Genomic DNA, 15,664 nt, shown 5'->3' with positions numbered 1-15,664 from the left:
AATAATAAAGGGATCTAAGGGCATTCGGGCAGAGCATCAAATAGTGTCTGCCTCAAAGTCTCTTGGGACAGTCCAGTAGGAAATGTGAGCAGAAGATCGGATATTTTGAGTCTGGAGCCTGATTTTCCAGGACCAGGGACACAGACCCAAGACTGCATGCAGGTGGAGTTTAAAACCACAGCAGTGGAACAAACAGCCATGGGAGAGAGCATGCGAGATAAAAAGGTGAAAGGGCTAGAACTTTGGGGAACATCAACATTGTCAGGAGAGAGAAAATACTATGAGGAAAATTGAGAACCAGGGTCCAAAGAGGCAGGAGAAACAGGAAAGTAGGGGCCACCTGTCTCAGAGGAGTTTTAGAAAGACAAGGACCAAAATAAATCCACCATTAGGAGCCCGTTCCCTACTTTGGCAAGAGCTGATTCTGTTTCATTCTGCCAAACACTTCCTTTTCCTTTATTTATTTTTAGGAAAAACCTTTATAACTTTGCATTTTATTTAGCAATGAGTGTTGTGGGTTTGTATGAAAATACCATAAGGAAAGGGTTAAATGAATATTTTGGCTTATTATTAATACCCAAAGGAGCTCACTTCTTACTCATTCTTACACCTAAGATATTTTATCATCCTGCAAGATAGGGGCTCCTCATTTCAATTAGTGGAAAGCTCACCATTAGCTAACTAATTAATGCTATTCTCTCACATCTATTTTCTAATTACAGTCACCACTGAGATTTTTTCACCCAAGTGGCCAGTGATGCTGTGGATGTATTTTAAATTTAGTTTGACAATAACAAACACCTAATTAATGTTTATAAATATAATAAAATCCCTCCTGACGAGTTGCGGGTATTGCATATGCTAGCAACCAGTTTATTAAAACATTAATTGCAGTTGGATTTGTTTTGGGATTCATGCATAATCCATTTAGTACATAGCGGGACTAACTCATTTTGAAGGGATTATGAATGAAATCCTCCACAAACTCTTCCGTTTAATTCACATTTTAGTCAAGGAAGGGGAAGTTTGCTTTCAGCAAATTCTGTGGCTCTTCAGCGTTCTTCAGGGTGGTGCTTCATTCGTTCATTCCTTCATTCATGCATTTAGTAAGTATTTATCAATCATCTATTGGGTACATTGGGCTCTGTGAAGATACCTCAAATGTGTTCATGGGGTATGCAGATGAAAACTGCAAAATTCAATCAATCCAACTCCGACACTTCTGGCTGGAGTGTAAATTGGACCCCCATTTTGGAAAACTGAAAGCATTTTCTAAAGCTGAATATATGCCGACCTTATGACAACAATTCTACTGCTAGGTATATACGTAACAGAAATATGTTCACATGTTCTCTAACAGGACACGTACTAGAATGTTCGTTGCAGCATTATTTGTAATAGCCCCAAACTGGAAACTACCTGAATCCCCATCAACAGAAGAATGGGTAAATAAATTATGGCATATCCTCATAATGGAATACTATAGAGCAACGATGATGAACAATCTACGAAGTTCAAAAATAATCAAAACTAACCTGTGGTGCTAGAAGTCAGGATGGTAGCTGTCCCTGGAGGTGGGTAGTAAACAAAGCTTTTGGGGTGCTCGCAATGCTGTCTCTTGACCCAGGTTCTGGATATGTAAGTGCATTCAGTTTGTGAAAAGTCGTTGATCGATTATCATGTATGCACTTTTTATGAAGGTTATATTTTAATAAAAGTTGCAAAACAAACATAAAAACTCAATCCGTTAGCTAGAGGCTTGCTTTTGTTTGTGTGTTTGTGCTTATTCTGATATAAGTGGCTCCATGATCATTTAAGTCTGATCACTCATTCATTCATTCCACAAGCATTTATTGAGTACTTAATTAATTTGTAATGGTGGTGGGGGTGAGTATGTGTGAAGATATAAAAACACATCAATCATGGTCTCTGTCCCCAAGATTTTTACAAGGCATTGGTGGAGAGAATTACATCAAGCTACCATTACAGGACAGTGTGGCAAATGCTAAGGTCATAGAGGAAGGGCATTGAGTTCATGCTGGAGTGGGTGTAGGTGAGATGTTCAAGAAGGAACTAGAGGACATTTCCTGCCTTGTGTCCCTCAGCATCCCCTCACCCTATTTAGGTAGCAGCCTTAAGTTTTATTTGTGAAGCAATTCGTTGCCCGTTGGTTCAGGCGAGGCCCAAGTCCCTGGCCCCAGGGCTAGAGCATATGACCCAGGCCACAGGCAACAGCATATCCTTCCTCTGGCTACATTGATTGGTTCAGAGATGAGCATATAACCTAAGTTGGTCTAACATTAGCAAATTGCAGGAATTAAGGGCAGCCAGAAAAAAATCTCCTTCTTCTTCCTTTGAAATTGAGAAGATGGTGGGGTTCTCAGCGGCAGCCATCCTGCCATTATTTGGAGCAAATGAAGTCACTACCTGAAGGTGAACAGGGCTGAAGCCAAAGGCCAAGAGAAATTATGTTCTGGTGACATCAATTGAACCTTGGTCCAGCTGAGCCTGAAGCCCTGATCTACCATGGGACTTAGCAGTTAAATGAGTCAATAATTCCTCTTTGTTCAAGCCCGTTTGAGTTGAGAGTGGTTGTCATTTTTAAACATGTAACTGAAAGGAATTTAACTGATACTGAAAGTTTCCAAGAGGAGGTAATGTTCAATCTGAACTTTGAAGGTAAAGTAGGAGAATGATGAAAGGGAAAGGGGCACCCCAAGAAAATGCTAAATCATGCCAGAAGGAATTGGAACGAACTGTCAGGAACAGGAAAAGAACCCAAGAAATCTGATAGGGTTGTGGGTTTGAGTAGGAGAAATGAGTTAGGAGTCACACCCAGGGGCTGGATCTTGTTGCCTGTGGCACATGCCGCCGTGCTCTCCTCAGAGCCCCTGGGCCCTCATGGTTCCTGTACGTGTGACAACTTCCTCCAGCAGGCACTCGCCTCTCTCTGGCTGTCAGAGCAGGCTCTGCTCTCACGCAAATGGAGCTAACACCTCAAGGAGCAGCCCTTCACCAAGGTCTAACGCGTGTTCATGAATAAATACCCCAGTTTCACTTCTCAAGGGAGACAACTCTGAGGCATGTTCTACCCTCTCCTAGAGGCCCCCAGCCAGACTGAGCGCCCAGTTGTCCAAACAGGAACCTGCTCATTAATGCACTCGGTCAGCATTGACTTCCTTTAGTCATCTCTTGCTGTACAATGAACCACCCCTAATAGCTTCCAACACCAATTATGTATTATTTCTCTCCATTCTGTGGGTCAGGAGTTTGAGCAGAACTCATCTGGGTGGTTCTGCAGCTCCACGTGGTGTTGGCGGGGGTGGTCACTCCACCGCCTGCAGCTGGCCGCGGTGCTGGGCTGGCAGGGCCAGGCTCCACTCCTGCCCGGCGCTCAGTGCTGCTGCTCCACATGGCCTCTCTGCCTGTGCTGTCTCATTGTCAGCGCTCTGGCCCGACCTTCCTTACAGCTGGGCGGCGAGAGTCCCCAGCAGAGAGGAAGCAGAAGCTGCCAGCTCTCTTCTGCCCTGAGCTCGGAAGTCTCAGGATGGCACTTCTGCCACAGCCGGTGGTGGTGGCAGTTGTAGAGCCTGCCCAGGTCCAGGTGGGGGTGGGGCATAGACCCCACCAGTGAGAGGAGCAGGGTGCTCGCCCAGGGAGGGGAGGGTCATGGTGGCTGTCCTGGGAGATGACACAAAGACCTCACTTCCCAACTTGCGCTTCCTGGGGCTGCCTTCCAGATAAACTAAAAGCCTTGTCTCAGGGTCTGCTTCTGGGGACCACAACCTAAGACACCCCAGTATTGTTTTTAGACTTAGTCTTTATTTTGCTAGTGTTTAATCCCAAAGTTCAAAGGCATCTTTTCTTTTTTATTATAAAAAACTGATTCTAGCATGATGTACGAGCTCTAAGGTGGAGAATTTGCCATGAACAGAGTCAAGCAACCTGGCACACCAGGAGGCTGGACTGATGACCTGTCCCCTCTGGGCTCCTAACTACTGACCTACCTGGAATGCATCTCTAAGGCGGCGCCCCCTGAAACCTCCGCCCTCTTCCAAGAGCATTCAACACAGAGTGAGTCTAATTTCCTGATGGGGGGAATTCACCTTTTCTTCTCTTTTTCTTGATCAGTCTTGCTAGAGGTTTATTAATTTTATTTGTCTTCAAATAGCCAGCTTTTGGCTTATGGATTTTCTCTACTGTATATTTATTTCCTGTTTTATTGATTTCTGATCTTGTCTTTTATTTCTTCTCCTCTACTTTGTGGTTCTTTTTCTGGCTTCTGGAGATGGTAGCTTAAATTATGGAGTTTCAGCCCCTCTTCTGATATATGAACCAAAGGCTTTAGCTGCGTCCTACAAGTTTGATATATCTTGGTTTATCTTAAACGCCACCAAACAGGATTTCAGTCTCCCAAAGCCGTTTTCTATGATGTGATTCCACCCACACGTAGTCCTATAGGCTCAGAGCTAAAGGATCTCGCAGGAGGTTTCCTTGTCCTGCTTCAGAATGGTGGGCTGTGGTTCACAGCTGACCTGCAGACCTCACTGACTTGACTGTAAATGATAATGCCATCTTTCATTTGTGTGGCACTTCAGGTCCTCAGGTTGTTTTCACATTGACTTATTTGACTCTGTTTTAATTGTTCTTTTTCATGGCATAGCCCAGCCTGACCACCAACCAGCCTGCCTGGTTCGTGCCTCAGCCTCAGCTGCTACTCTTGGAGGAGTCTGTGCTGCCCTCTTGGGTTGGCAGTGACCATGGCCTGTCGTGGCCTCACCTCCCCCTGGAGCTGACCTGTGTCTGCTCCCGACTTCCTTCCTTGGCAATGACCCCCCTTTACCCCTGCTGTGACGCTCCTCTCGACTGCACTTTTAATACCCTGCCCGGCCCAACCCAGCCCAGCCCAGCCCAGCCCAGCCCAGCGCCCTGGCCCTTGCACCCCGCAAATGTCCCTGTGGCTCACAGCAAGCCTCATTTCAACCCAGTCTTGCTAGTTGGTCTCAGACAATGGCAACCCTACAAAATAGATAGGCCAGGAATTAAAACTCTCTTTTAGGTTGGGTCCTCTAGAGGCAGAGCCTGAGAAAGGGATTCTGGTGAATGTGAATTGTTGAGCGGGGGCTCTCAGTAAGGGAGGGGGTGAAGCAGGATAGGGCAGGGGAAGAAGCTCACCAAGGATGTGGTCCCAGCAGTGGCCTGATTCATGGGATGGGGGTGAGGGCTTCAGAGCACTATCATGCTGCAGAGGTGCCTCCCTTGGGGTAAGGGGTCTGGCCTTTGTACCTGGCCTTTGTAAAGCAGTCAGTCATTAGCTGAGGGCTGCCTGGAGGAAGGAGGTGGCTGTAACTTCCCAGGTGAGGCAGATCCATCAGCTGAGGCCAATTTTCCAGAGAAGGTGGGCAGCTGTGAGCAGTTGCAGCCCACACTTCCAACAGCATCGAGGATGGGTGTTCTGACCCAGTACTGGGGATCTGGGTGGGATACCAACAGCATTTACCACATGAACCTGTTTGCTGAAATGCAAAGAAAAATTTACCTTAAAATACTAGAAAAAAACACAAGAGGATTTTTTTATAACCTTGGAGGAGAGGAGACTTTTCTAAGGGGACTCAAAATCAAGAAGCTATAAAGGAAAAGACTGAAACGAAAACAATGGAAAACATCTGCATGACAAAATAAGTCAAGTCAAAAGGGAAAAAATATTTGTGGCTCATGTCAGGCCTTAAACTTTAAAACGTAGTCCAAAGAATGTGAATAATGCAGATTAAACTTTTGTTGTGTCTGTAGCCATCACATTGTGAATAGCATAAAAAATGGAGGAAGTATTCTTCCACCACTCAAAAACTAGTGTCTGATTCAGAGAGAAGTCACTCGTGTCATAGATGAATGAAGAAAGTTCCAACATAGGTCTCCATTGCGTCACTTTCATTTTAAATGAAAACATCAACACGCTTTCATCAATTGCCACCGATTGATGGCGGTACCAGTGGCAATGGGGTCAGGCATTGACCGTAAGTCACAGAGTGAGCAGCGATGGCTGGAGTTTTTAACAAGCAATATAAGAACCCCCTGAGACCGCCCCCCCCCCCCGCTGAAATAACTGACCTTGGCAGAGTGGTGCAGTTAAAGAGATGGGGCCTAACGAACTAGCTTAATTGGCTACTAATATCAATGTGACCTCATTTGTACCCACAGCCCAGTGGAACCTAGGGATATCCAGGTTATAATTAATTATGGCTTGAGGGTGACATTTTACATCACAAATACCAAAATAGCCTGGCAATGCATACCACTAAAAGGGTGAGGCTATGTTTTCAGAGTGAATGAAATCAACTGACATACCCCTAGCCTGATGCTGTTGGTGAGGCGTCATGGGAAAAGCAGTGTGGTACAACATGAATCTGAAGAAACTAGCAAGTACCAGGAAGCAACCCTCTTACCTAAGAGACCTCAAAATTCTTTCAAAACTATTACTGGCATAAAAATTTAAAAAGCATGAAAAATAATAAGTTTACAAAAACAGTACATATAACGTGATCCAAACGCTATAAAAATGTATTCTTATGTACATTTATTCATAAATAAATACTAAGTGGTTATTTCTGCATTACTTCAACTCTACTTAGATATTAAACAAAGGTTAAATAAATATATGTAAATTTTCAAACATAAGTGCTATAAAGAAAGGAGAAAATTTCCAGAAAACAGGGAAGGGGAGAATCTAACCCATACTGGGGGGTAGATGAGACTTCCTTGTGGATTTAGCTGTTGAATATAGACCTAAGGGTTAGTGAGCTTAATTGGTAGCACATGGTTCTTTATGTATTTTGGATACTAGACCCTTATCAGATACTTTATTAGTAAATATTTTTCTCCCTTTCTGTGGGTTTTATCTTCACTTTCTTGATAGTCTTTTGGCACACACACACAAAAAATTTAAATTTGATGAGGTCAAATTGTTTTTTCTTTTGTTGCTGTGCTTTTGGAGTCATATGCAAGAAACCATTACCAAAAGCAAAGTTACAAAATTTATGCTTATTATTTCTTCAAAGAATTTTATGGTTTTGCTTTTACATTTAAGTTTTTGATCCATTTCTGTATATGGGGAGAGGTAGGAGTCCAGCTTCATTCTTTTACACGTGGCTGTCCAGTTGTTCCAACACCACTTGTTGAAAAGACTTTTCTTTCCACCATTGACTTATCTTGGCCCCCTTGTTGAAAACCAGTTGTTCACAGACATATGACTGTATTTCTGGGCTCTCAATTCATTCCATTGATCTATATGTCTATTCTCATGCCAGGACCACACTCTCTTGATTGCTGTAGCTTTGTAGTAGGTTTTAAGATTGGGGAGTCCTACAACTTTTTTTTTTCATGATTGTTCTGGTTATTCTGGGTCCCTTGACATTCCACATAAATTTTAGGATCAGCTTGTCCATTTCTGTGAAAGAGGCATTTGGAATTTTGACAAGGACGGTATTGAATCAGTAGATCAATTTTGGGGGCCGGCCCAGTGGCGTAGTGGTTAAGTTCACGCTCTCTGCTTTGGCAGCCCGGGGTTCTCTGGTTTGGACCCTGGGCATACCTACTCACTGCACATCAAGCCATGCTGAGGCGGCGTCCCACATACAAGAGCTACAACTCTACAACTATGATACACAACTATGTACTGGGGCTTTGGGGAGAAAAAAAGAAAAAGAGGAAGATTGGCAACAGATGTTAGTGCCGGGCCAATCTTCCTCAAAAAAAAAAAAACACCACATCAATTTGGGGAATATTGCTGTCTTAACAATTGTTCATCTTAACAATATTAAATCTTCCAATCTATGAACACAGGAAATCTTCCTATTTATTTAGATCTTCTTTAATTTCTTTTAACAATGTTTTGTAGTTTTCACCGTACACATCTTACACTTCTTTGGTTAAATACTTTCCTAAATATTTTGTTCTTGTCAATGCTATTGTAAAGAATTATTTTCTTAATTTCATTTTTTGATCATTCATTGTTAGTGTATAGAAATACAATGATTTTTGTATTTTTATCTTATAGTCTACAACCTTGCTGAACTCGTTTACTAGCCCTAATATTTTTTGTGGATTCTTTAGGATTTTCTACATATAAGATTACATCATGTTCAAATAGAGATAGTTTTACTTCTTCCTTCCCAATATGGAAGCCTTTATTTCTTTTTCTTGCCTAATTGCCCTGGCTAGAACGTCCAGTACAAGGTTGAATAGAAGTGGTGAGAGTGGACATCCTTATCTTGTTCCTGATCTTAGAGAGAAGTCTTTCAGTTTTGGATGATACATTTTTTTCTATCCTCTTCGTCATTTTCTTCCAACCTATGTGTGTCTTTGAATCTGAAGTATGTCTCTTAAGGATAGCATAATGTAGTTGAATAATGTTTTTCTTTTAATACATTCTGCCAATCTCTGACTTTTAACTGGAGAGATTAATCCATTTACATTTAATTTAATCACTGATATGGGAGGATTGGTATCTGCCAATTTACTATTTGTTTTCCATATGTCTTATGTGGGTTTTGTTGTTGTTGTTCAATTCCTCTGTTACTATCTTCTTTTGTATTAAATAGACATTTTCTGGTATACTATTTTAATTCTCTTTTTGTTTCTTTTACTATCTATTTCTGATTTATTTTCTTATTGCTTCCCCTGAGAATTACCATTAACATCTTAATTTATATCAATCTAGTTTGGATTAATAGCAACTTAATTTCAATAGTATATAAAAACTTTGCTGCTATAAAGTTCCATCTCTCACCTTTTTTTATGCTGTTATTGTCACAAATCACTTCTTTATATATTGTGTGCCCATCAACTTACATTTACCATTATTGTGTTACACAGTTGTCTTTTAAATTAGTTAGGAAAAAAGGAGTTACAAACAAAAAATACATTAATATGTCTTATATTTACCTGTGTAATTACCTTTGCTGGTCCTCTTCATTTTTTCCATGTGGATTTGTCCTCCCTTTCATTGCAGTCTGAAGGCCTCCCTATAGAATTTCTTGTAATGCACGTCTGCTAGTGATGAACTCTCCCAGTTTTATCTGCAAATGTCTTAATTTCTCCTTCATTTTTGAAGGATAATTTTGCCAGATATAGAATTCTTCAGTGATAATTTTTTTCTTTCAGCACTTTGAATATGTCCTCCTACAGCTGTCTGGTCTTCATGGTTTCTGATGAGAAATCAGCTGATAATTTTTATTGAAGATCCTTTGTATGTGATACAAAGGATCTTTTGTATCACAAAAGATACAAAATCTTGCTTTTTAAGATTTTTCTCTTTGCTTTTGGTTTCTGGTAGGTCGATTTTGATGTGTCTAGATGCGAATCTCTGAGTTTACCTTGCTTGGAGTTAGTTGAGGTCTTTGGATGTATAGATTAAAGTTTTTCATCAAATTTGGGAAGTTTTCAGCCACTATTTCTTCAAATATCAACTCTGCCCCCTTTCTCTCTCTCCTCTCTTTCTGGGACTCCCATTACGTGTATGTTCGTATGCTTGATAGTGATCCACATGTCTCTGAGACTCTGTTCATTTTTCTTCATTCTTTTTTCTTTTTGTTTCTCAGACTGGATAATATCAATTGATCTGTCTTCAACTTTGCTGATTCTTTCTTCTGCCTGCTCAAATCTGTGGTTGAGCAATTCCCTCTAGTGAATTGTTTCAGTTATCATACTTTTCAACTCCAGAATTTCTATTTAGTTTCTTTCATAATTTCTGTATCCTTGTTGATATTCTGTATTTGTTGAGATACCATTTTCATACTTTCCTTTAGCTCTTTAGACATATTTAAAATATCTGATATAAGTATTTGTCTAATTAGTACATTACAATGTCTGTGCTCCTCTGGGACAGTTTCTATTGATTGCTTTCCCCCACTATGTATGGGTTACACTTTCCAGTTTCTTTGCACGCCTTATAAGTTTTTGTTGAAAACTGGACATTTCAAGTAATAAATGTGGAAACTCTGGCAATTAGATTCTCTCCGCTCCTCAGGATTTGTTACTGTTGCTGATTGCTATAATTGTTGTTTGTTTAATGACTTTTATGAATGAATTCTGTAAATTCTGTATCTTTGTCATGTGTGGCCACTAAACTTGGTTAGCTTAGTTAATGATCAGCCTAATGATTAGACAGAGATTTCCTTAAATGCCTGGATCCAGTAAGTCTCCAAGTTTTGCCTTGGGCCTCTGTATGTGTGTTGCTACATGCATTTACCACTCAGCCAGGCAGTTTACAACTCTTCCTTAGTCTTTGCTTCCTGCTTATGTGGAGCCTCAAGGTCAGTCAGAGGTGAGAGCTTAGAGCCTTCTCAGGACTTTCCTGAGTATGCTCACAGCTTCACCCGGCCCTAGACATACATGTGGTCTCCTAGATTCTGAGGAATGTGTTGGAACTTTTCAAAGCTCCTGTGGACATTTCATTCCTCAGCTTTTTAAAAAAAGTTTTTTTGGCTAGTCTATTGTTTGCCTCAACTGTTGTCCATCACCTCAAGCAACTGTGATGTTAGAACATTTGGCAAATGATATCCACCTCCTTTTCCCCCTCAGAGGTGTTTAGTTGCTTTGTGAGTTCAAGTCAGGTCAAAGACACGCCTTTTTAAATTTTTTTTTTTTTTTTTTGAGGAAGATCAGCCCTGAGCTAACATCCATGCCAATCCTCCTCTTTTTGCTGAGGAAGACTGGCCCTAAGCTAACATCTATTGCCAATCCTCCTCCTTTTTTTTCCCTTTTTCTCCCCAAAGCCCCAGTAGATAGCTGTATGTTATAGTTGCACATCCTGCTAGCTGCTGTATGTGGGACGCCGTCTCAGCATGGCCAGACAAGCGGTGCATTGGTGCACGCCCGGGATCCGAACCTGGGCCACCAGTAGCGGAGCGCACGCACTCAACCACTAAGCCACAGGGCCGGCCCCAAGACATGCCTTTTGAGTGGGGTCTTCCAGTGAATCACAGGACAAATAATCACAATATTTGGAATTAAGGTCTGTTCTGCTCCTTCTGGTACCAGGAATACAGACTATTTTTCAGGGCTACCACTGATCTGGGGAGCAGGGAATTGGACTAAAGTAAGTCAAAATGCCACAAGCTTTCAGCCATATTTCTAAGTGCTTGCAAGGATGCTAGAAGCCTTTGGTTAATCTCCAGAGTTCTGAAAAAGTTGATTCTGACAATTTTTGCCATTTTTGTTGTTGCATTTATGGAGGGTTGAACTTTCAGAGGTCCTTACGCTGCAATTTTCACTGACATTCTTGTCTCTACTTCTCTTTATACATCTGTACACTCCTCTGTTGTATGTGCCCTGTTACTGCCAGCAGAGCTAAATGACCCTACAGTTCTTGTGCTAGTCATTCCTTAACTGGACTCTCTGGGTCTCTAAGTTCAAATTCCTGCAAGAGAAAATCTAATTGGATCATCCCAGCTGATAGAATGATTCACCCTGTACCAGTCATCTGCATTTGGGATGGAAGACCGTGTATAAACATGGCCACCTGGCCCCTTGTCTTAAGGAGGAGTTGTGTTGGGAGGTAATGACACAGAAAAGGAAGACAAGCAGCCTTGCATTTCTAGCACAGACTTCGCAGTTAATTTCTCCCTCTGTGCCGGTGACCCCATTCTTTCCTGCATATTCTGGAAACTTGTTTTCAGAAATACAACCATCAAGGGCACTCCTCTCAGGGCTAGGCCAGCTCTCCCTTCTCACCTTTCTGTCTTCCTTCAGGCCTCAGAAATGTGGCTTCTCCCATCGTTTATTCTGCTTGGGTCCTCTCCCTGCAGAGCTGCTGAGTACCGAAAGAATCACTTCTCCCCTTCTCTACAGTGCTTCTCCTGAAACAAGCATACAAAGCCCTCCTTATTTTTCAAGAAAGTTTACTCCTTTCAGGAGAAGGAGGCAGTGTTTAATAAAAATAAAAAATTCAGGCCCTTTCTTCTCATCTGCCTGTGTGGTTCTGCCCCAGTGTTGTCCTGATCTTCGGGTGCTGGGTACACCTTCACTTCCACCTGCTTTATGTCTCACTCTTTTACCTCAGTCTTTGATTTGTGTGGTCTCCCAGCTCTCCAACTGGTTGCTGATTCCTCTTGGCTTTGGATTATGTCCTAGTTTTTCTAGACTTTCTGTTTAGAGTCTAACATCTGCTGCTTTTACCAGTGTCTAAGACTACTCATTGACTCATCAAATCTTTCACAAAAAAATCATTCAGTTATCAAAAGGATCATATGAGAAGCAAAGTAAATGGTTTACCTTAACGTTGACTGTTGGTTTGCATAGCAGATGATGTTGATGCTCTGCCCATATTCCGTCGGCTCACCACAGAAGTTGAGTATAGCTTGAGTAAACTCTTCTTGTACTGGCTGATAGCTTTCTACCTTGAGCACCTGAGTCTCTCTCTTCCTGAGACCTTCATCTGGTTATAGGACATTGTTGGCCTACAAGATAGTCGGGCTGGAAGTCCTGGAGAGTGAATTCTCCCAGGAGCAGCCCTCAACCAATAATAGATGGAGGTTGATGAAGAAGTGCCCTGGCTTCTTTGGATGGGACAACTCTGTTTGAGACATCTTCCAGAGGTCCCTGCAGGGGTCCAAGAAGTGGAGAAATACATAACAACTTAAAAAGAGAAACTCTTTATGTCATATATCTTATTTACAACCCAGATTTTGAAATCTCCACCAATTATTGTCTCATGTCAGGAAGGAAAAGGCACCTTATTAGAAACGATAGAGGGTGATCTGTTATGTAGTTGCATACATGATTTCCTATAATATAAGAGTCTATAAGCTATTATCCCCCATTTTACTGATAACGGAATTGAGGTTCAGAGAGAAGGCATGACAGCCAAGATGTAAGAAAATACCAAGTATTGGTCACCTCCAGTTCTATCCAGTCTTTAAGGTGGGCTACTATTCCCCAGACCCTGGAATTGCCTAATATAGCAAGGAGACATGTATCTTGCTCAGGGTGGCTCACTTCGCAGGTGTGATGGTAATGATGGAAGCCGACCATGCTCTGCCCCTCTCCAATGCTGACTCCTCCTCTCAGCTGGGGACCCAGGTCTCCTTTTCAGCACAGCTATTGCATCTGGTCCTGGTTCTGTGTATGTGTTCTAACAATACAGATTCTTTATGTCATGCCCTGTTTTACCCTCCCTCTTCTCTAAAACGAAAATTTGATTATCTTCTAAAGGGGATTTAGAACCAATGATTTAAATTCATAAATATCAAAATTGAAAACCTGAATTCATCTTGGTCCTCCTGCCACCTCCAAGAGGAAAAAGAACCCCCTGGGGTTCAAGGTTTTTGACTTTTATGTAATTCTATGTTCCATCTCCCACCGTACTGTAGAAGCTGGAAGTCTAAAAACTAGACTCCCTAGCCCTTCCAAGCTCCCTTGCAGCTGCTAAGATTCTAGATTCAGTTTTTGCCAGTGATATTTAGTCATGTAAAATTTGGATGGTGGAAGGGATGTGGAGGCCACCTTTCTGCAGAGATGGTGGTTGATGGGCAGCATCTGATTGACCTCCATGTTTGCAGTGATATGTATGAGGGGACTGTGCTGGTGGCACTTGTGAGGGCAGAGCAAACATAGTTTCACGACCTGCTGCTGCAGTGGTGTGGTCCAGCGGTGGCCCCTGACTCCCATACCTCCAGCTTTTCCACAGATCTCTTGGTGCTCTTGTGAGCACCAAAGTCCCTTATTAAATGCCTTTCTGCTTGAAATACCTAGAGTATCGTCCAGCACTGAAAGTGGCCTCTGGAAGGAGTGGGCTAGTCACAGAATAACAGAATCAAAGTCTGTTATCTGGGTTTTCCTCAATTCCCCATGGAATTAATTAATTTGCTGTTATGGCTTCTCTCACCACCCTCAACCCCAGGCTTAACTCTAGCCCTCTCAGCACTTCTAAGTATATCTGCTTACCAGTACTCCTGTTGGCCTATTCTGGTTGCTATTACTGTATAACAAACCATCCCCAAACTTAGCGGAATGAAATAACAATTTTACTTCGCTCACAAACAAGGCATAGTGAGTATGGCTTGTGTCTGCTCCATGATGTTGGGGGAATGAAGCTGCAAAGACTTCATGGCTGAGGGTGACTTGACAGCTGGGGACTGGAATCATTTAGAGGCCTCTTCACTCACAGGTTTGGTAGTTGATGCTAGCTAGGCTGGAACTCCAGCTGCGACTGTCGATCAGAGCACCCACATGTGGCCTCCCCACACAGCTAGGGCTTCCTGAAAACATGGCAGCCTCAGGTTGACTAGATTACTTACATGGAAGCTTAGGGCTCCCAAAGTGAATGTCCCAAAAGAAACAGGTGAAGCTTCTTGGCCTTTTCTGACCTTGGAAGTCACACATTGCCACTTCTACTATATTCTTTAGGTTGAAGCAGTCACAAGCTGGCCCAGGTTCAATGGGAAGGGACACAATCTACATCTCTAGATGGAAGGAACTTCAAAGAATTTATGGCCATAATTTAAAACCCCTTAACACTCTTTTCACAGGGTGTCTCAGTAATTGTGTTTTTTTTTTCCAGTTTTCTTGAGAAATAATTGACATACATCACTGTATAAGTTTAAGGCATACAGCACGATGGCTTGATTTACATACATTGTGAAACGATTACCACAATAGGTTTATCTAACACCCATCTTCTCATTTAGATACAAAAATATGGAACACTTCACGCATTTGTGGGTCATTCTTGTGCAGGGACGATGCTAATCCTCTCTGTATTGTTCCAATTTTAGTATCTGTGCTGCCAAAGTGAGCACTCCCAGTAACTGTTTAATGGTGGGATGGATATTCAGTCACTGAGGTTTTATTAGGGTAATGACATCCTTGAATCCACTTGTTTCCCACTCAAACCAACAAGTTTCAAGTTAGAAAAGAAGATAAGTACTTTAACAGAAGTAGAGGTAGGAAGAAAAATATAGCTGCTTAGTATTATATACTCTAAAGAGTTTTTCTACCAAACAAAGAAAAAGAAAAATGGCTTTAATAATATATTGCCCAAAATGGTATTTTTAAGTGAAAAGAATCAAGACAGAAAAGTAAACAGACTTTCTAGTGAGGGAAGGCTTCCTTGGCCTCCCCATCTAGCGGGCTCACCTGTTCTAGTTTCTCATGGTACCCTGTACGTGGTCCTCATAACATGTATCTCATTTGATAGTGAAATATTTGTATGATTCTTTCCATAAACTTTTTATTGTTGAAAATTTCAAACATGTGAAAGTAGGTGGTATAGTATTGTGAACTCCCATGCTGCCATCACCAGCTTCCGCATTTTATCAGCTCCCGAGCAATCTTGTTTCAACTACAGCCCCTGTCCACTTCTTCCATTTTGAAGCAAATCTAAGACATCATATAATTTCATCTGTAATGATTCCAGTATGTGTCTCTTAAGAATAAAGCCTCTTTTTTCTAAACATAACCACAATACCATCACACCTAAAAGAACAATGATTCTTCAATAACAAATATCTAGTCAGTTCCAAATTTCCAGTTATCTCAGAGATGTTATAATTTTTACGGTTTGTTTGAATCAAGATCTAAACAAGAGTCACGTATTGCAGTTAGTTGATACGTCTTTAAATCTCTTTTACCTAATGGAGTTTATTTGTTGAAGAAGTGGGGTATTTGT

General features: G+C 41.7%; 1 non-coding gene across 1 annotated transcript; it reads right to left on the bottom strand.

Moving 5' to 3' along the window:
- Nucleotides 1-14,688: 14,688 nt before the first annotated feature.
- On the bottom strand, nucleotides 14,689-14,795 carry LOC147914305 (U6 spliceosomal RNA). Its single transcript, XR_015555707.1, has one exon. It is a non-coding gene; the product is annotated as a U6 spliceosomal RNA (small nuclear RNA).
- Nucleotides 14,796-15,664: the final 869 nt, after the last annotated feature.

This window comes from Ceratotherium simum, chromosome 21 (genome assembly GCF_057802395.1).
Source record: "Ceratotherium simum simum isolate JZ-2026a chromosome 21, ASM5780239v1, whole genome shotgun sequence".
NCBI classification, from domain to species: domain Eukaryota; kingdom Metazoa; phylum Chordata; class Mammalia; order Perissodactyla; family Rhinocerotidae; genus Ceratotherium; species Ceratotherium simum.
The sequence above is the reverse complement of the archived record's forward strand: the minus strand, read 5'-3'. Positions and strand labels throughout refer to the sequence as shown.